At 44.8% G+C, this 20,317-nt stretch overlaps 2 protein-coding genes across 4 annotated transcripts in view; one reads left to right on the top strand and one right to left on the bottom strand.

The window, feature by feature from the left end:
* LOC137300653 (nucleus accumbens-associated protein 2-like) overlaps positions 1-3,030 on the top strand; it is a 96,036-nt gene extending 93,006 nt beyond the window's left edge. For 2 of the 3 annotated variants that reach the window (XM_067969880.1, XM_067969879.1), the window contains one exon: positions 943-3,030. The gene's annotated coding sequence lies outside the window, so the exon portion shown is untranslated. The remainder of the gene's footprint in view (positions 1-942) is intronic. The other variant, XM_067969881.1, reaches the window with a different exon arrangement.
* The window catches only part of LOC137300351 (xenotropic and polytropic retrovirus receptor 1 homolog), an 89,035-nt gene that overhangs the window by 2,801 nt on the left and 65,917 nt on the right, over positions 1-20,317 (bottom strand). The window lies entirely within an intron of this gene.

Raw genomic sequence — 20,317 nt, 5'->3', positions numbered from 1 at the left:
ATCCGTAAGTTGCCCATCTTGGTTATCTCATTTCTTTACCGGTAGAATCTTGCAACTCTGGTGATTCCCTGGTGGAGAAGTATTTTCACAGAAGCTGCAAAAAGGTGTGCTTTTTCTGCATGCAGTTGTGAGGCATGTGATCTGACTAATATTTTTATTCAAATATTAATCAAATCTCACATGAAGAGGTGCCATCCTGAGCATGTTATTTTTAGGCTTTTCTTTTGCTCTGAGTCAAGACAAATGCCAGCTACTCCCATGTTTAATCTAAAATGTGGTTTTGTTTTTTTAAAAAAAAGTTAAAATCACAAAAGACGACTAATTGTAATACATGTATTGTTAGATGTTAACACTTGTAATCATCTTAAAAGCCCCCTATGTCTTCCAAGAATTTCTCACTTTGTAGGCCAGAAATTCTTGGCGATGTTAGCCAGTAAAATCTGGGGTCTGTTGCCTCCATGCATTCATCAGCAATTTCCGACTTGCAACCAGTTACATTCCTATAGGCGTGTGGGAACTACTGACCTCGTCGGGAATGTATACACATGATGACATTTGACTCAACGTTAAGGGACTAATGCTGAAGTCCATTTTTATAAGGACTTGCAATCATCATCCCCTTCTCCCTCAAAACTCTAATTGGCCCATTGATTTTGTTTTCCTGATTTGGCCTGGTTCCTAATTGCTGGAATTCCTTACTGTGGATGCTTGTAGGCAACGGCCTCTGCATTTTGCTGTCTAACACTGGTCACTAATGTGTGAAACGCTCTTCTCAAACTTTTTGTGCAGTGATGATTGTTCCGCCATTTTATTGCTTCAAAGGTACAAGATAGAAATGCTTTTGACTTCTGGATTGAGAATCACAAATGTTACTGATTTGAAAGTTTTGTATTTTAAAAGTACTGTAGATCTAAGAAAATAATCGGTGTTCCCTATCTGTAGTGCCGGAATGAAGGGGTTTGTTAAAACTGTTCCAGGAGTTGCATCATCTTGGTATGGAAGCTTGAAATTGTAATGCTGAATCTTCTCGAGACCCGGTTTTCAAATCCATGTGAACAGGGAAACTTGCAAGAGAGGAACAAAGTGAAGAAATCTCTCTAGACCTGCTGAATAAACAGGACCTGGTATGGTTAGCACAAGAAATGCTGTGACTTACGGTTTAAGACTTTATAACGTTTGGTTGGTTTGCTGTTGAATTTTTCCTCAATTTTCTTCCCTCCCCCTCTTCTGGCCCCTCCTTTCCCCTCCAGGCAGTTTACTCATGCAGGGGTACGATTCTTTTTGTGTCTGTAACAAATCAGTACCTTACCTAGGTAACCATTCTTCACGTGTGACCCTGAAGAATGCAGCAGATGTGGGCATCAAGCCTCATTTAGCTCGAAACCCATTTAGACCAAGCATTGCTGGACAGTGATCGGCAGCGGGCATCCTCACTGATTTATTCACCCCACTCAAAGCCAGGGGCACTGAAGTCAACTCCAACATCATGGCTGAGATCAGCCAACTCAGCACAGACCAGGCATCAAACCTTCCTCACCTGTATCGCTCAGTGTCCCACCATGCGCAATGGGAGAAACTGCCTTGTGTAAAACGATAAATATTTTTAGAAAACAAATAATGTCTTTTTAAAAAAAAACTAGCTTGGCAGCCTAATGATCTCATAAAATGCTTGAAGATTGTGAGAGAAAGAAGAAAAAAAACTGAACATTTGCAAGCTTGTCTCTTTTTGGTTTGATACAAAGCTGAAGTGTTTAAACACAAAAGCCTGTAACGCCTGTCCCAACCAAGGAAGTACATTGATTGTAATAGCTGCTTCCCGTAAACCTAGAAATCCTATATCGTTATGCTCCAGTCAGTCTCTGCAATCCAAATGAGTCTGATTTGAAAACCTTCAACAATAGGCTGACTCAGGTTTCTTTTCCGACATGTAATCAAAACCACACTCCAGGTCCCTAGTGGTACATCTATGTAGAAATGTGTGTTCATCTCACATGCCGTGTCCATCACATTAAAAAAATAAGTGTAAGCGGTGGGGCGCGTGAAGTTAAGGTCACTTCTCACCTTTGACACTCCGGTGCCGGTACTGAGGGAGTGCTGCATTGTCTGAGGTGCCGTCATTCAGATGAGACGTTAAACTGAGGCCCCATCTGCCCTTTTAGGTGAATGTAAAAGATCCCATTGCACTATTGCTTAGAAGAATAAGGGCATTCTCCCCAGTGTCCTAGTCAATATTTATCCCTCAACCAACATCACTTTTAATGAAAAACAGATGATGTTGTCATTATCTCATTGCTGTTTGTGGGACCTTGCTATGTGCAAATTGGCTGCCCCGTTTCCTACATTACAACAGTGACTACACTTCAAAAGTATTTCGTTGGCTGTAAAGAGCTTCGGGACATCCTGAGGTCGTGAGAGGCGCTATGTAAATGCAAGTTTGTTCTTTTTTTTGGGCCACAACAAGGAAGAGTATTCAGGATGATTTTTTTTTTATATAGAAATTTGTCCGTGTCTTCCAAAATACTCAAAGCACTAATGCTCATTCTTTTTCTTTTGCTCTCCCTTCCTTTTGAAGTTTGTAAAGCAGACCAACCAAACCCAACATCACAGCTTTAACTGCGACACAGCTGCAGAAACCATTCTGCACCAAAGTAAACACAATAAGGCCTCGAACTTGTCTTAAACAGGATTGAAGGAATGTTCTGTGGTTCTGTACACTTCTCTCTGACTGACTAAAGCTGGAAAAGGTGTTCAGTATGCAAAAAGGAGAATTTGTTGAGATTAACCTGACCCGCTGCAGGTTTGTGAAAATGTGAGTTTTTATTTTTAAATGACGCTGTAAAACGTCTGAGCCATTTCAACACTTTTGCACCTTTTTGAGTTCTATGAAAGATTGTATAGGTAGAGCTGCCTTACTGAAAGTGGCACTGCTGGGACTGTTACCTCCAGCAAGATGACTGTTAAATTCTGGGACTGTTTCTAGACTTGGCCAAGATATAATGTGTTCAATAAAAGTAACACACTTGTACTGTTTTTATGCCTACTGTCATGTTTTTGGTCTGTTCAGTGTTTTATGCAATCTGTATAACTTCTTTAAAACTTTCTTTTACTGGGTTTGATTATAAACTGTGCTAATTGCTGCATGGATTTTCAAAAAAAACCTCGTTCCTTGCATTTTCACATTTATCCATTACAACCTTTGAAACCGTGGGCATTGTGCTTGGGCTTTCTATCTCAGCACAATGTCTATTTTTCAAACTCTGAAATTGAACAACATGATAATGCAAGGGTGTCAGCCTTGGCTCAGTTGGTAGCAGCGAAGGTTGTGGGTTCAAGCCCCACTTCAGAGAGTTGGACACCGTGATTTAGGTTGACTCTTCAGTGCAGTACTGAGGGAATACTGCATTGTCAGAGATGCCATCTTTGGAATGAGATGTTAAACTGAGGCCCCGCCTGCCCTCAAGCAGACACAAAAGATCCCATGGCACTATTTGAAGAACAGGGGAGTTCTCTCGGTGTCATGGCCAATATTCATCCCTCAACCAATGTGATTAAAACAGGTTATCTAGTCATTTATCTCATTATTGTCTGGACCTTGCTGCACGCAAATTGGCTGCCAAGTTTCCCTACGATACAACACTTCAAAAGTAACACCAACTTGCATTTATATAGCGCCTTTAATGTAGTAAAACGTCTCAAGGCGCTTCACTGGCGTATAATCAGATGAAAATTGACCCTGAGCCAAAGCAGGAGATATTAGGACAGGTGACTAAAAAAGTACTTAATTGCCCTAAGGTCATGGAAGAAACTACATAAATGCAAGTTCTTTTCCTCTTCTTTCTGTGTGTTTGTTTCTAAGCATGGTGAGCTCCAAACAAGGTTATGATTGATTAAAATTTCCCTCCCTAACCTAAGGGTGCTGAGGCCATTTGCAGCATTGCTACCACCATCCTGGCTGAAATCAGCAAACTCGGGCGCTAACTGGGATCGAACCTGGGACCTTCCTGGCCTGCACAGCTCGGCTGTTGACTGGCTAAACGGGGCTATTTTTAAAGAGGGAATAAAGGTAAGCAGTTCTGCAGTTTTATCTGAGAGAAACAGAAAATACTGGAAATAAGTCAATTAATATCAAGATTGTTTTAGGTGGGGCCCCTGCATCCCACACAAAATGTTAGGCTGTCTTTCTCTCTCAGAAGCTAAAGGACTTGTGCATTTCTAGCATTTTCTATTTCCACTGTTGAGTTTTTTTAATCTCTGCTTTATCTGAGAGGTACTTTTTATATTTTTCCTGAATGAATGTACTGAAAGCTACTGAGGAGTCTGTACAGGACTTGAGCCTGCATTAGTGGTCCTGGCAGCAGTCACACATTGTACTGCTAATGCAAAGATCCTGTCCCCCTGTTATAGGCAGTATACTTGTGTTTACAGGTGCTCCCTTGATTTGGAGAATTAGCTTATCATCGGAGCAGTAAGTTGACTGGTGTGCACAACTACAAAATGAAAATAGCTGCCAAAGAGAGAAGTTTGGTACCAGTTCAATATTGATCATTACTGATGAGGGTAGGATGCTGACTCACGAAAGCATCGTCCATGCCTTTGTTATCCCCTGACTCGACACTTCCAATGCTCACCTGGCCAACCTCCCACATTGCACCCTCCATAAACTTGAGATCATCCAAAACTCTGCTGACCATATCCTAACTCATATCAAGTCCCGTTCACCTATCACCCTTGTCCTTGCTGATCGACCTTGACTCCCGGTCCGACAAAGCCTTCATTTTAAAATTCTCAATCTTGTTTTCAAATCCCTCTGTGGCCTCGCACCTCGTCCAGCCCTGCAACCCTCCGAGAATTACCTTATCATCGGAGCAATAAGTTGACTGGTGTGCACAACTACAAAATGAAAATAGCTGCCAAAGAGAGAAGTTTGGTACCAGTTCAATATTGATCATTACTGATGAGGGTAGGATGCTGGGACGTTTTACTACGTTAAAGGCACTATATAAATGCAAGTTGTTGTAAGATATAAAAGTCAGCATAAATTATTGGGGATGGCCAGTGTTATAAATATGAAGTTACCTAGTAGTACTTTGAGGGGTTCTGTTTGATATGTGTTTGATTTATTTAAAAATAGTGTGTAAGTATGTAAATGTTTAAGGAGCCATCGTTGAGTTTAGACAAGCGAATTTTAGCAGGCTATTTAACTATGGGGGCAGCAAAGATGAGCTCAAGCCAATCCTCGCCCGACGTCTACACATGCACATTACTGGATAGCGATCAGGAATGAGAGCCCTGGCTGATCCCCTCTCCTGCCCTGCCTGGCCTTTCCTTGACCAAGGGGCACAGGTACCAGTTGGAGTGGCAAACTGCAGCCCTGAGTTGAATCCTCCTTCAAAACCAAGCTTTTTATCACCACCGAACCCCTCTCTTTTCCTGACTCACCATCCATATTCTGTAAGCGAATTGGGATTTTTTTTTTTGCGCTAAAGGCATTATATAATTGCAATTTGTTACTAATAGCAAGATCCTTGGCCACAAATTGTGTGGTTCAGTATTAAACCGCACATTATTATTCCATTGGAGAGGTCTTGCTTGGACTTTCTACAGTAGATCACTCCTAAAGATGTTGAATAAAGATATGAAGTTAATATTTGATATTCAAACAGGCTGGTATAAAAGATGGTTGCGGCCAAGGAAGGGCCCGTCGGACTGTTAATCAGCCAGTGAATCCTTCTGCTACTTTAGTCTTCCCTTGGAGAATGGTGTGAAGATACGAAAACAACAACCTAATACACCAATGATAGGATCCCACATAGGCAGGGATCCAATTCCCTATCAACAGCTAGGTCACAAATCCCTATTTGTGTACATGAGACATCCAATTAAATACTCAGGCTAAAATTAGAGCTCACCCTGTACGAATTAAATACGACACTGCACTCTATTGATGAAAGGAAAGATCCTTTAGAATGAATTGATATTGTGCGGCGGTACGATGGAGAGATGGTGCCTTCTCCATTTAGTCTTGGACTTTGCTTTCGTTCCTCCTCATTACCCATGGAAACACTGCTGCCAAGGCAACAGTGCACGAGCCTGTGGAAAATTCTAGAACCTGGAGGTATAAATTTCCGTGAGCAACAGCAGCTTTGGGTCCCCGTGCCTGAATTAAACCCTAGGGCTGACGAGACCCGACCCTCTCCCCTCTGACAGCGCCAAGTGCTTCCGGTGAGCAAGTTTGGACCGGTGAGCAAGTTTGGACCGTCTCAACATAGTCACTCACAAGCACAAGTGTCTTGACACAAACTGCCCATAGGCTCATCACTAACTAGTAAAGTCACTCAAACTACAAGAGTGATTATTGTAGGAAAGAGAAATGCTGACTGCTGTCTAAGGATGAATTTAAAGTCCATGGGATTGGGGGGGATATACTGGCATGGATTGAGAATTGGTTGACAGACAGGAAACAGAGTAGGAATAAACGGGTCTTTTTCCGGGTGGCAGGCAGTGACTAGTGGGGTACCGCAGGGATCAGTGCTTGGGTCCCGGCTATTCACAATATATATCAATGATTTGGATGAGGGCACTAAATGTAACATTTCCAAGTTTGCAGACGACACAAAGCTGGGGTGGAATGTGAGCTGTGAGGAAGATGCAAAGAGGCTCTAATGTGATTTAGACAGGTTGGGTGAGTGGGCAAGAACATGGCAGATGCAGTATAACGTGGATAAATGTGAGGTTATCCACTTTGTCAAAACAGAAAGGCAGATTATTATCTGAATGGTGATAGATTGGGAAAAGGGGAGGTGCAACGAGTCCTGGGTGTCCTTGTACACCAGTCGCTGAAAGCGAGCATTCAGGTGCAGCAAGCAGTTAGGAAGGCGAATGGTATGTTGGCGTTCATTGCAAGAGGATTTGAGTACAGGAGCAGGGATGTCTTACTGCAGTTATACAGGGCCTTGGGGAGACCACATCTGGAGTATTGTGTGCAGTTTTGGTCTCCTTATCTGAGGAAGGATGTCCTTGCCATGGAGGGAGTGCAACGAAGGTTTACCAGACTGATTCCTGGGATGGCAGGACTGACTCATGAGGAGAGATTGGGTCGACTAGGCCTATATTCACTAGAGTTTAGAAGAATGAGAGGTGATCTCATTGAAACATATAAAATTCTAACAGGACTAGACAGACTGGATGCAGGGAGGATGTTCCCGATGGCTGGGGAGTCCAGAACCAGGGGTCACAGTCTCAGGATACGGGGTATGCCATTTAGAACTGAGATGAGAAATTTCTTCACTCGGTGGTGAAACTGTGGAATTCTCTACCACAGAAGGCAGTGGACGCCAAATCATTGGATGTATTCAAGAAGGAGATAGATATATTTCTTAATGCTAAAGGGATCAAGGGATATGGGGAAAAAGCGGGAACAGGGTACTGAGTTGATGATCAGCCAAGTTCATTTTGAATGGCGGAGCAGGCTTGAAGGGCCAAATGGCCAACTCTTGCTCCTATTTTCTATGTTACTGCAGTGGAAATAGAAGTTTTAACCCCTGCATGCATAATTTTATATATTATACAGCAACTTGCATTTATGTAGCACCTTTAACGTAGTAAAACATCCCAAAGTGCTTCACATGAGCATTATCAGACAAAAATTGACACTGAGCCAAAGATGGCGACATTAAGACAATTGACAGAAAACTTGGTCAAAGAGGTGGGTTTTAAGTGTCTTAAAGGGGGAAGAGAGAGATGGAGAGGCTAAGAGGTTCGGGGAGGCAATTCCAGAGCTCAGGGTCTGGATGACTGAAGGCACGGCCACCAATGGTGTGAAGGATGTGGGGGATGCACAAGATTTATTCACTCACACGATGGGTGCGAATTGTTTTAGACTTGCAAGGTTGGGATTTATACTCTGAACACATGGTGGATCAACTGATTAAATAATAGAGACTTGCTCAGCTCGTGATTCAGTCCTAATAACTGAGGACAAGGTGCTGAAACAACCAATGCACCCGGAACTGGGCATCAAAGCACACTGTCTATTTTAGAAAGTTACTATCTGTCCTCTGAAAGGAGGACATGTTTAATGGAGCGTACCTGGTCAATCTAGTGATGACCTTTGAGATGGTGATCCTACGCAGTCTTGGCATGCTGCTAGTTTGCCAGCAACCCTGATGCAGGTTAGTATGTGAGATAATGTTGTTTTAAAGCTTCAATAGTCACTGTAGCTATATCAATAACATGATTTTAAAAAAAAAAATAGATTCTGTGGGGCTGCAATCTCGCACAAAGCTGAAAAAAATGGCAAAATAAAGTTGGAGTCTGTTTCGTGTGAAGCAAATTTGAACATCGTTCAAGGCAATGAGGGAAAGGATCGCGATGCAAAATGCAAACTAAACTTTATTCAAAAGAAATATGCAAATCCTAGTATTGGGGAATAAAAGCAGCAAACGCTGGCGATCCAGAACAAATGAGACAGTGTCTGAAGGGACGAGGCAGTGTAATGTGACACCTGCAGAATGGGATCAGCTGAAACCTGGATCTGTCCTTCAGATGTTGACTTGTGCATTTCCTCTCTTTTCTGACTTTTTATAAAACAAAAAGAGTATCTGTCGAAAGAGACTCTGAACTGTCAGTGGAGGCTGTACTCTGTGTTTTAGGTGACGGTGGGAGGAGGCTGTAATGTGTTCTTGGTCAGTAGTCGGTGACGGCTGCGCTATGTTTTCAGTGAGATGCATAGATGAAAAAAAAGCAATGAGTTAAAACTTCTATCAGCGTTTTTTTTTAGAAAACTAATGCCTTCAAGAGTTCTTGACTGGGGCAGAGTTCGCATCATATAGAAAACAAGTGGCTTCATAGATAACACGTGAGATCTCCTGGAACGGTTTTGGTTGCCTGAGGGGGGCGGAGAGGAATTTTTCTGAGTACTTTTTCCCTTTACTCTGATTTTTTTGCTTCTCCCCGGAGATTATGTGGCTGCGGGGGAGGGAGGGAATGGCGGGGGAGGGAGGGAATGGTCGGGGGTGGGGGGTGGCGGGGTGGGAAGTGTCTAGTCCTGAAGCACCAGCCATCATGAGTGGCTGGTCTTTCCCTGCCTGTCAATTTTGTATGTTAATGGAGTATAAATAGGGACACATGCAGTTGACCACAGCAGCTGTAGTGATCAAAGGTCAGGGTGGAGTAGGAGACCAATTGTGGTGATGGAACTTTTCAAGAAACGCAGCAAGTAAAATGACTGAACCGATTTGGGGCTCTATAATTCCAATCGTTAAAATTCCCCTTGTTTCCTCATAGAGGTGTTGACATGCCTGAAGAAAAATTGTTGCAACACAGTCTCGTGCTAATTTGTTGGACGTGGCTGAGTAAATATAGTAAATGTGCAAGAGGCCAACGTTATCAGCAAACTGTTGGGCAGGAAGAAGTTAAATGGGTCCAAAATTGTGGAATTGTAGTTCTGGATAAGTTCATGTCTTTGTACAGCAGAGATTTAGAGCACAGACTGGGCCACTGCATCTCCAATTACAAAGATCTCAAAAAAGTGTGGGATACATGGGAACAACACCACCTGCACGTTCCCCTCCAAGTCACACACCATCCCGACTTGGAAATATATCGCCGTTCCTTCATCGTCACTGGGTCAAAATCCTGGAACTCCTTTCCTAACAGCACTGTGGGAGAACCTTCACCACACGGACTGCAACGGTTCAAGAAGGCGGCTCACCACCACCTTCTCAAGGGCAATTAGGGATGGGCAATAAATGCCGGCCTCGCCAGCGCCGCCCACATCCCATGAACGAATTTTTTAAAAATCCATACCGATAGTCACAGCCAACATGCACATATGCACCCAGTCCATCAACGGTCACTGGACAATGATAAGGAGCAGAAACCATTGCTTTTTTTTTACCCTCCCCTCTCCCACCCTACCCCAGTTGCTGAGGTCAAATGAAGCAACCAATCAGGCTGAGATCGGCTAACTCAATGCAGATCACGGACCAAAGGTGGAACCTTGCTGATCTGTCCACCCCAGTACAGATTGCATTTACTACTCGCTGAGGCATTTAATGTATAGTCTATTAATATTGCTGCAGCTTATCACAATGCAAGCCTTGTGCATCATGCAAATGTGGCAAGAGCCGGGTATGATGCGTCATTTGCATGATGCACAATGGCGTTTGTTCCAGGCAACTGCACAGAATAACAATGGCCAGGCAAATTCAACATTAAAATGAGTCAAGTTCCTAGCCGTTTTTAACATTCAGCAGTCACCCTTCACAGCTGAAATTGAAAAAAAATCAGATTAAAGGTTACATTTGGGATAGTGAATTTAAAACTGAGCGTGACTTTTTTTAATTAAGTCCCAACTTTATAACTCTCCAAAGTAGGACAGTCAGGTCTGTGTTCTTGGAACATTAGATAAATATCTAGTTGACTCTCCTCTCAGTTTTGATGTTCTGAGTACTTAATCAGTCATTTGAAACCACACTGCTGGCACGTTAGAGATGTAATCAGTAAATGAACTTGGGTTGCAATGCAAAAAAACTAGTGTAAATGCTTCAGTCTTACTCCCAGAGTAATAGAGCTGATATGGTGTCGGCAGCATTCAGTGAGTGAGTTGATGCATCACTTGGTGTGGTATGGAACTTATACAGACTAGGTAGGTCCCATGTTTAATTCCAGGTCTTTGTGAAGTTAGCTGGTATCAGCCAAGGTGGTAATGAGCTCTTGGGGCCCAAAGGCCACTGATAGGGAGGAAAAATACCAGCCATACTTGCTGGGAAGTGCTGGTGAGGACAGGATTGAACATAAGAACTAGGAGCAGGAGTAGGCCATATGGCCCCTCGAGCCTGCTCCGCCATTCAATAAGATCATGGCTGATCTTTGGCCTCAACTCCACTTTCCTGCCCGATCCCCACATCCTTTGATTCTCCCAGAGTCCAAAAAATCTATTGATCTCAGCCTTGAATATACTCAACGACTAAGCATCCACAGCCTTCCTGGGTAGAGAATTCCAAATATTCACCCCTCTGAGTGAAGAAATTCCTCCTCATCTCAGTCTTAAATGGCCGACCCCTTATCCTGAGACTATGCTGCCTAGTTCTTCTCCAGCCAGGGGAAACAACCTCTCAGCATCTACCCTGTCAAGCCCCCTCAGAATCTTTTATGATTCAATGAGATCACCTCTCATTCTTCCAGACTCCAGAGAGTATTGACCGATTTTACTCCATCTTTTCTCATAGGACAACCCTCTCATCCCAGGAATCAATCTAGTGAGCCTTTGTCGCACCGCCTCCAAGGCAAGTATATCCTTCCTTAGATAAGGAGACCCAAACTGGACACAGTACTCTTACTCTCACCAAAACCCCGTACAATTGTAGCAAGACTTCCTCACTCTTGTACTCCAATCCCCTTGCAATAAAGGTCCAGACTTTGCCGTCTTACCGGTGAATTGCCAGCTGCCATTCGCTGCCCAAGCTCACACATGAAGAATGTCCATTTGAGTCAAGTGCCAGAGCACAGCCATCACCTGTGAGCCCCATAGATACCGCATCTGTATTCAGCAGGCAGCCTGGGAACTGCATTAATATAACTAGTTCTCAATCACCCCCACCCCCCCACACACACACACCTCTCTGTCCATAATGTTGGACCTCTCGACCTTACATCAAAGCATTTCTGCTTCACTTTTGCTGCAATGGGACTTTCCCCACGTGGGCTGCTATTTGTGTGTGATGTCCCCACATTGCCACAAGGTGGCAGGATTATTTGCGGGACCAGAGGTCCAAAAAGATGTTTGTCACTCAACCCGAGATCATGCCCTCTATAAAGCTTCTATCGAGTCCAAAAGCAGACAGGGGACACTTGGGAGGGATGGTGTGGTGGGGAGGTTAATAGGATCGTGGTTTGAGCCCAGTGACTCCACTTCAGAAGGCAAAAAAAAAATGAGAAAAAAATGTTTTCTACATTAGCAATGAAACTGTTGTTTGGATAGATAGCAATTGGATGTGCAACTGTGATCACCTGCCACTGGTAATGGATCATCCACAATCTGAGTGGCATTTATGACTGCTAATGAGTGGTGTACTTGCTGCACTGCTGCCGTTACAGGTAGTAAACTGTACCTGTTCAGGCCTTGTCAGCTTGTCTCTGGCTGGTACAGTGAGACCACTAGCAGTTGTAGCATTTACCCCAGGCTAAACATTCTGTGCTGGGGTTTTGATGCTGGCTGCCCTCTGATGTCTCACGGACATTCTTCAAGCGTGGGCCTCGTTGGTGAGCGTCGGCAAGCTATTTGCTCTTGGGGAGCATCACAGCCGAGCCTAACCCTGTTGTTCCTTGGCATCCGTGTATATGCATGCTTTCCAGTTGGAGACACTAGATAACTGGATGAGAGAGAGGGAGCATCCTGATTGTTTGTTTATTCCCTCTCTAGCCCCCTCCTTAACCCAGCTTAGACTAGAAACTCAGCAAAGACCAGGGATCAAATCTGGAACTTTATGATTCAGTGCCACACCGAGCCTAGGGAGTAAAAAAAGAGTGTGCATTTATATAGCGCCTTTCATGACCTCAGGACGTCCCAAGGCGCTTTACAGCCAATGAAGTACTTTTGAAGTGCAGTCACTGTTGTAATGTAGAAAATGTAGTGGCCAATCTGTGCACAGCAAGATCCCACAAATAGCAATGTGGTAATGACCAGATAATCTGTTGTTAATGATGTTGGTTGGGTGATAAATATTGGCCAGGACACAGGGCAGACGGGGCCTTGGTTTAATGTCTCATCCAAAAGACGGCACCTCTGACAGTGCAGCACTCCCTCAGCACTGCACTCGAAGTGTCAGCCTAGATTACGTGCTCAAGTCTCCGTAGCGGGGTTTGAACCCATGACCATCTGACTCTGAAGCGAGAGTGCTACCCACTGAGCCAAAAGGATCTCACGCTTCTCTGGGTGTATTGCTGGAACACTTCCACCAGTGCAAACAAACTCCTGGATGACGGTGGGTTTCCCCCCACTCAGAGGGAGGGCCGGCTGGTTTCAAACAGGTTCCCCAGGAGGTTACCTGCTGCGTGGTAAATGACTGTAAGAGGGACTTTTATTTCCCATGCAGTTAATTATCATGTTCCTGTGCTGTCGGATTCTCACCAGCTCTGAGTGCCAGTAACAGTTATTTTTATCGGAACTTGTTGCTTTGCAGTTAGGTGCTGGCTTTTGACGCCAGCATTAATGCGTGGTGAATGGGATGTTCTGTTACTGTCAATGCCAACACTTCACGCCCGCCCCCAGTGTTTCCTGAGCTGCTTTTCTCACTTTCAAAAGAGGTTTTACTTGTTGGTCTAATTGCTTTTTTTCTGGTCCTAAAAATTCTTGTTTTTATAGCTCAGTCCTGCCTGAAATATGTTTTTTTTTGCTGTTGCATCACTGTGAGACATCCAATGGCCTCTCAATTTAGTGTCAATCATGGCCATTGGCAACTGGATCAAGACAGTCCCACCAAATAGGGACCCCCCCCTACGGCCAGTAGATAAAGGAGACTGTCCGATGGGCTAGGCTGGCACTATAATGTGTAATATGTGTATGTGTGAGGGACAGGCTAGTTTCAAAATCAAAGTCATAAGTTTCTGAGTTTAAAATCCTAATACAATGGGCCAAACCTTGCTGGAGTGGGGCATCTCGCTGCCTGCACCGTTAGACTTTTTTCGACACCCTTCAGCTCAATTTTTTTTTTGCACCATAACTTGCTGGAAGTGCGAGCTGATAACGGGGCAGGAAAGGCAACGGGGCGTCTGGGACCTCAGTAAACGGCGGGACAACCAGTCTACCTCCTTAACTAATGAGATTTAAGGATTGAGAAGGAAACAAAGGAATGATGGAGGAGGAGGGTCAATTAGAGTTAAATCAGATACAGAAAGAAATAGGGAAAGAAAGATTGGATTAGGAGAGAAAAGAGACAAAGGAAAATTAAGGAAAAAAATTAAAATTTAACATTTTTTAAATCTCTAAGAATTTACTACATGTAGGAATGAGACTGAACAGTTTAAATTCCTGTTTTGGTGAAGAGAGGTTGATTGGCATTGCATTAACAATTATCACGTTAAAAGGGTACTCGCGCTCTTAATTACCAGACATAGCTTTTTGCGGTGAGTTTAATGGGCAATTAATGTGCAAATCCAGCAAGTTCTTAAAAATAACGGGGAGGTTGAGGGCGAGATGCCGTTTGTGCGAAGCAGATGGCGGAGTGGCGTAAATCGACCAGCAAGCTCTGTCAATCAATGAGTCTCTCAAACCCCTGAACTGGCAGGCCGATTCGCGCGTTAATAATGGCGTGTCCGTTAACACGCTGTTACTTTTCCAGCAAGATTTCACCCAATATCACTACAGCAATGCAGCTTAGCGTGCTTCTCATCGAGCGATTGAATCTCCTGTATGAATAATCCACTGCCGCAAACCCGACACATTTGTTTCTAAGAAATTTAATATTATTCAAAGCAATCAGGAGAAAACAGAGCACAAAAATACTTTATATACAAGAGGATGAAAAACAAGAACTATTGAGAAATTTCCTTCCCATCTATTATAAAACGTCATTTTCACTTTAAGGATATGTACAAGAATAAAACCTGAAAAACATTTTGATTATATAAACTCAAATTATTTACATGTCATTCTGCCTCCCAATGTTTGTTTGTCTGCGTTCGTGCCAGGCAGTATTATAGCCTGCGTGATGTTTGATTGACCTGTTGGGATCTGGCCTCGAGGTCAAAGTTGGACACCAGGATATAGACACAACCATTATGCCTTCCATCCCAGAGTCCCCCCGTGGTGCTCAATTACTGAGCCATCCCACATACCCCTAGGATCAGAACGGAAGAGTAGTTCACAAAAATGGAGCGAGTTGGTCCAGTTTTCCAAACCGCCCATTACAAATACATTAAAACTGATTCTACTTAAAAGCACAGCGCTGATGGACACTTACCTAGGGGATAGGACATAACGAGGAGCAGCTTTCTGTCACTACCTATACACAGCTAACACTACAGGGCAGCAGCAGCTTACCAATGAAATCCTTTTGCTTGACCTTTCAGTCAAGGTGTTGAACTGTAAACTGAGCCCAAGCCCAATCAAGCATTTGAATACTCGTGTTTTCCAATACTAAATAGTCCCAAAATGGGATTTTAACCATTTTTTAATTATATAAGTATGAGACTCCAGTCTGGAGTAGAATCTGTTCAGTCAAACATATCTGTCCATCCAAGATACCATCAAAAAACATTTCGGTGCCATTTATTCTCCTAAATGGTCTCAGATTCTCAACTTTTCCTGCTGCCCTTACCCATATATTTCTCTAACACTGTCTGTCTGCCCATATGGCTAGCACTCCCCAGCTCTTTCTCGAGCTGTGTATCTCCAGTACTGACTGTTGATCTGTTTTTCTATGCGTCGAATACTCTGTCTCTAATATATTTCTGTAGCAGTCTGAGTCTGCCTCCAAACTGTCCACCTGCCTGTGTGTGTGTGTGTGTGTGTGTGTGTGTGTGTGTGTGTGTGTCTCTCTCTCTCTCTTACACTGTCGGTCTGTCCATTCACCTGGCTGTAACGTTTTGCTATCCATATTATATAAGATTCTATTATCCAATTTTGTTTTGTACACTTAATAGGCACTTTAGATCTGGGATCTTTTAATTTCATTGACATCAACTGTCCCGATCGGCAATTCAGAAACACAACTGATAATGTCGGTGCTCCAACACAATGATCGGACGAGGATTCACAACCACAATTCCCCACACAAGTTCCTGATCTCACCTGTGCTACCAAAAGAGGGGGAAGGGGGGAGGCTCTGAACAGGGACCAGGCACTCACCCCACGGGGGAGGATAATCTGAGGGTGAACCGGATAGGGTCGGAAGCCTGGGACTAGAGCAGGTCTCTTACTGTTGCAGTTTGGGAGTGGACATATGGAACAAGGACTCCGACAGAGCAAGAAAACCCTTTACAAGTGCAGGAACATTTGAAAGGAACTATCACTTTTGTAAAAAAAAAAGTATGTTGTGTTACAAAAGTGTGAAATTTCTCTGAAGTTGGTGGCTTCAGAATCTTTACATCACTGAACAGTTTTCAGTTCGCCCAATGAGCCTTGGAGTGCAAAAAAAAAACATATCTTCTCTCGGCTGTTAAAGGGAACGCAGTTCAGCTCTTTACAGCATCCTCTTCGGTCTCTTCAATGTGCACTTTAGTATCCCAGCTTTTCACTCTGAAGAACAGACAAGTAACATTTACTGCAAATAAAAGCATTTCCTTTAAGTCAAGACTTGCATTCGTACAGCACTCAGTCACATCTCTCGGGACCGTCTCAAAGTACTTCACGTACAGTCAATTTACAATTCTTATCCTTGTGTTCAAATCCCTCCCCTCCCTATCTCTGTAACCTCCTCCAGACCGACAAGCCTCCCACAACTCTGCATTCCTCCAACACTGGCCTCTTGTGCATCCCCTATTTTCATCACTCCACCATTGGCGGCCGTGCCTTCAGCTGCCTGGGCCCTGAGCTCTGGAATTCCCTCCCTAAACCCCTCCGCCTCTCTCTCTCCTTTAAGACGCTCCTTAAAACCTTCCTCTTTGACCAAGGTTTTGGTCACCTGTCCTAATATCTCCCGACATGGCTCAGTGTCAAATTTTGTCTGATGCTCCTGGGAGGTGCCTTGGGATGTTTTACTCTGTTAAAGGTGCTACGTACAAGCAAGTTGTTGTTGTGGGGGGGGGCGGCAGGGGAGGTGACTTAACATACGGTTGGAGAGCGAGGTTTTGAGCAGGTGTTCGAAGGTGGGGAGCGATGTGACAAAATAGAGGAGAAAATGGCTGAAATCTGCCATTATTCCTTGCTTCAAATCACAAAGGAGCCAGAGAAAGAGGCTGTGAAGAATTGATGCAAAAATATGAACCGGATTCATGACGCAGTGATATCGCGGTATCTTAATTTTGTTCCATTTTTAGCGGAAGATCCACCGTACAATGCCATTCTGTCAACTGCACTCTCCTCCATCAACATTTTTAAATGGCGAGCTAAGGCTGCAGTACCCCACTTCCCGCCAGCAGGTGGCGCTGTTTTTGCACCTGGCGCTGGATGGACAATTCACACAGAACAGCAGCGCCATCTACTGACTGGAAGTGGCTCCCACCAGGAACGCCGGGAAACGGTCGGATTCTTTCTTCCCCCAACGATAGTGTCGTTTGCCCCCAACCTTCGGCCTTCCTCCCCTCTGCTCTTAAAGGCGCGGAGTCGAGGTGGGATGAGCTGCGTTCCAGTGCCTTGCTCGTGGGGGCCATTCTCTTCGTGGGTGAATTTGGACAGTAAATGTTGGTGGGGCTATTTGACTGTGAAGGGCATCACTTAATCCTAGCCTTGTCCAATGTCCACGCATAGGCTTCCCAGAAGGGGTCACTGGATAGTGACTGTTAGCAGGCACCTCAGTCACTAGCCCGAGGTCATTGAGGTCTTGGCTAATTTTTTTTTTTATTCGTTCATGGGATGTGGGCGTCGCTGACGAGGCCGGCATTCATTACCCATCCCTAATTGCCCTTGAGACGGTGGTGGTGAGCCGCCTTCTTGAACCGCAGCAGTCCGTGAGGTGAAGGTTCTCCCACAGTGCTGTTAGGAAGGGAGTTCCAGGATTTTGACCCAGCGACGATGAAGGAACGGCGATATATTTCCAAGTCGGGATGGTGTGTGACTTGGAGGGGAACGTGCAGGTGGTGTTGTTCCCATGTGCCTGCTGCCCTTGTCCTTCTAGGTGGTAGAGGTCGCGGGTTTGGGAGGTGCTGTTGAAGAAGCCTTGGCGAGTTGCTGCAGTGCATCCTGTGGATGGTCCACACTGCAGCCACAGTACGCCGGTGGTGAAGGGAGTGAATGTTTAGGGTGGTGGATGTGATAAGTTAACTCAACACAGTGTGGGGATGGAACATGGGACCTTCCTGGATTGTATGGCTCTGTTTGACACTGGGCAGGGCACTTATCAGCTGAGTCATGAGGCAAGATGGAAAGCCAGTGACATTTTTGACGCTGGTTGATGACGCTGTTTGGTTCATAAAACATTGGGCCGGATCTTGCTGGAAAGGTAACGGCGTGTTAATGACGCACGGCCTGATTAACGCGCAAATCGGCCAGCAAGTTCAGGGGATTGAGAGACACGCCATGAGTTGTCAGTCTCCAGAACTTGCTGGGTCGATTTACTTCGCTCCGCCATCTGCTTCACACAAACGGCATCTCGCCCTCAACCTCCCCGTTATTTTTAAGAACTCGCTTGATTTGCACATTTAATTGCCCATTAAACCCAATGCAGAAAGTGAAGTCTTGTAATTAACACCGTAAGTACCTTTTTGATGACGTGATAATTGTTAAGGCGATGCCAATCAACCTCTCTGGCCCGGAATGCGAACAATTTAAACTGTGAAGTTCCTTCAGGTGGTAAGTTCGTCTTAGAGAATTTAAAAATGTCACATTTTTAATTTTTTTTCTTTCTTTTCTGTTTTTTTTCTCTCAATCCAATCTTTCTTTCCCTCGCTTTATTTATCTTTCAGTACCTGATTCAACACTAATTCATCCTCTTTCACAGCCGTTCCTGTTTCTTCCTTCACCCTTACCTCATTAGTTAAGGAGATACACAGTTGGTCCCATCGTTCACCGAGGTCCCAGGTGTCCCATTGCCCTCGCGTTATCAGCTCGCACTTCCAGCAAGTTATGGCGCAAAAAACTTTCACGGAACTGTCTACTTAATGCTGTGCCTCACTTCCCTCTGCTTTGTGGTTTTGGAGTAGAGGCAGCCATTTTGTATAGAACTCCTGCCCCTCCCCCTCCCCCATCGTGACGATCTAGGAAAATGATGGGCAGGAAAAGACCAGCTGACCCACCCTCATGATATAAGATATTAAGGGGAACAGATAGGGTGGATAGAGAGAAATTATTTCCGCTGGTTGGGGATTTCAGGAGTAGGGGGCACAGTCTAAAAATTAGAGCCAGACCTTTCAGGAGCGAGATTAGAAAACATTTCTACACACAAAGGGTGGTAGAAGTTTGGAACTCTCTTCCGCAAACGGCAATTGATACTAGCTCAATTGCTAAATTTAAATGTGCGATAGATAGCTTTTAGGCAACCAAAGGTATTAAGGGATATGGGCCAAAGGCAGGTATATGGAGTTAGATCACAGATCAGCCATGATCTTATCAAATGGCGGAGCAGGCTCGAGGGGCTGAATGGCTTACTCCTGTTCCTATGCCTGGAGCATCATGACGAGGCACTCCCAATCCCCACCACCCCCATGAAACTTCCTGGGAGAGGCAAAAAAAAAACCCAGGGCCAATAAGGGGGGCAAAAATGTCGAGTAAATTCCTCCCCAGCCCCCCTCAAGCGATCAAAACCAATCCAGGAGATCTCACGAATGAGGGCAGTGGGCAGAACCTCCCTGTTGCAATCTGGCCGTAATGGGCCTTGCCGGTCTCCTGTTGGGAGCAGTTTCATTGTGCCCGTTTCTCGTCCTTTTGTCACCTCCAGAATCGACTATTCCAATGCTCTCCCGGCCGGCCTCCCTAACCTTGAGTTCATCCCAATCGCTGCTGCCCGTAGCCTAACTTGCACCATCCCCCCCCCCCACAGTCGCTGATCTACATCGGCCCCCGGTCTGACAACGCAACAAACTTAAAATTCTCATCCTTGTTTTCAAATCCCTCCGTGGCCTCGCCCCCTCCCTATCTCTGAAACCCCCCTCCAGCCCTACAACCCTCCGCGATCTCTGCGCTCTCCCAATTCTGGCCTCTTGCGCGTCCCTGATTTTAATCGCTCCACCATTGGCGGCCGTGCCTTCAGCTGCCTAGGCCCTGAGCTCTGGAATTCCCTCCCTAAAACTCTCCACCTCTCTCTCCTCGAGCCCCTCGAGCCTGCTCCGCCATTTGATAAGATCATGGCTGATCTGTGATCTAACTCCATATACCTGCCTTTGGCCCATATCCCTTAATACCTTTGGTTGCCTAAAAGCTATCTATCTCAGATTTAAATTTAGCAATTCAGCGAGCATCAATTGCCGTTTGCGGAAGAGAGTTCCAAACTTCTACCACCCTTTGTGTGTAGAAATGTTTTCTAATCTCACTCCTGAAAGGTCTGGCTCTAATTTTTAGACTGTGCCCCCTACTCCTAGAATCCCCAACCAGCGGAAATAGGCTCCTTAAAACCTACCTCTTTGACTAAGCTTTTGGTCACCTGTCCTGATGTCTCCTTATGTGGCTCAGTGTCAACATTTTTTTTGATGATCGCTCCTGTGAAGCGCCTTGGGACGTTTT

Source organism: Heptranchias perlo, chromosome 31 (genome assembly GCF_035084215.1).
Source record: "Heptranchias perlo isolate sHepPer1 chromosome 31, sHepPer1.hap1, whole genome shotgun sequence".
In the NCBI taxonomy this organism is placed as follows: domain Eukaryota; kingdom Metazoa; phylum Chordata; class Chondrichthyes; order Hexanchiformes; family Hexanchidae; genus Heptranchias; species Heptranchias perlo.
This window is presented reverse-complemented; position numbering and strand designations above follow the sequence as displayed.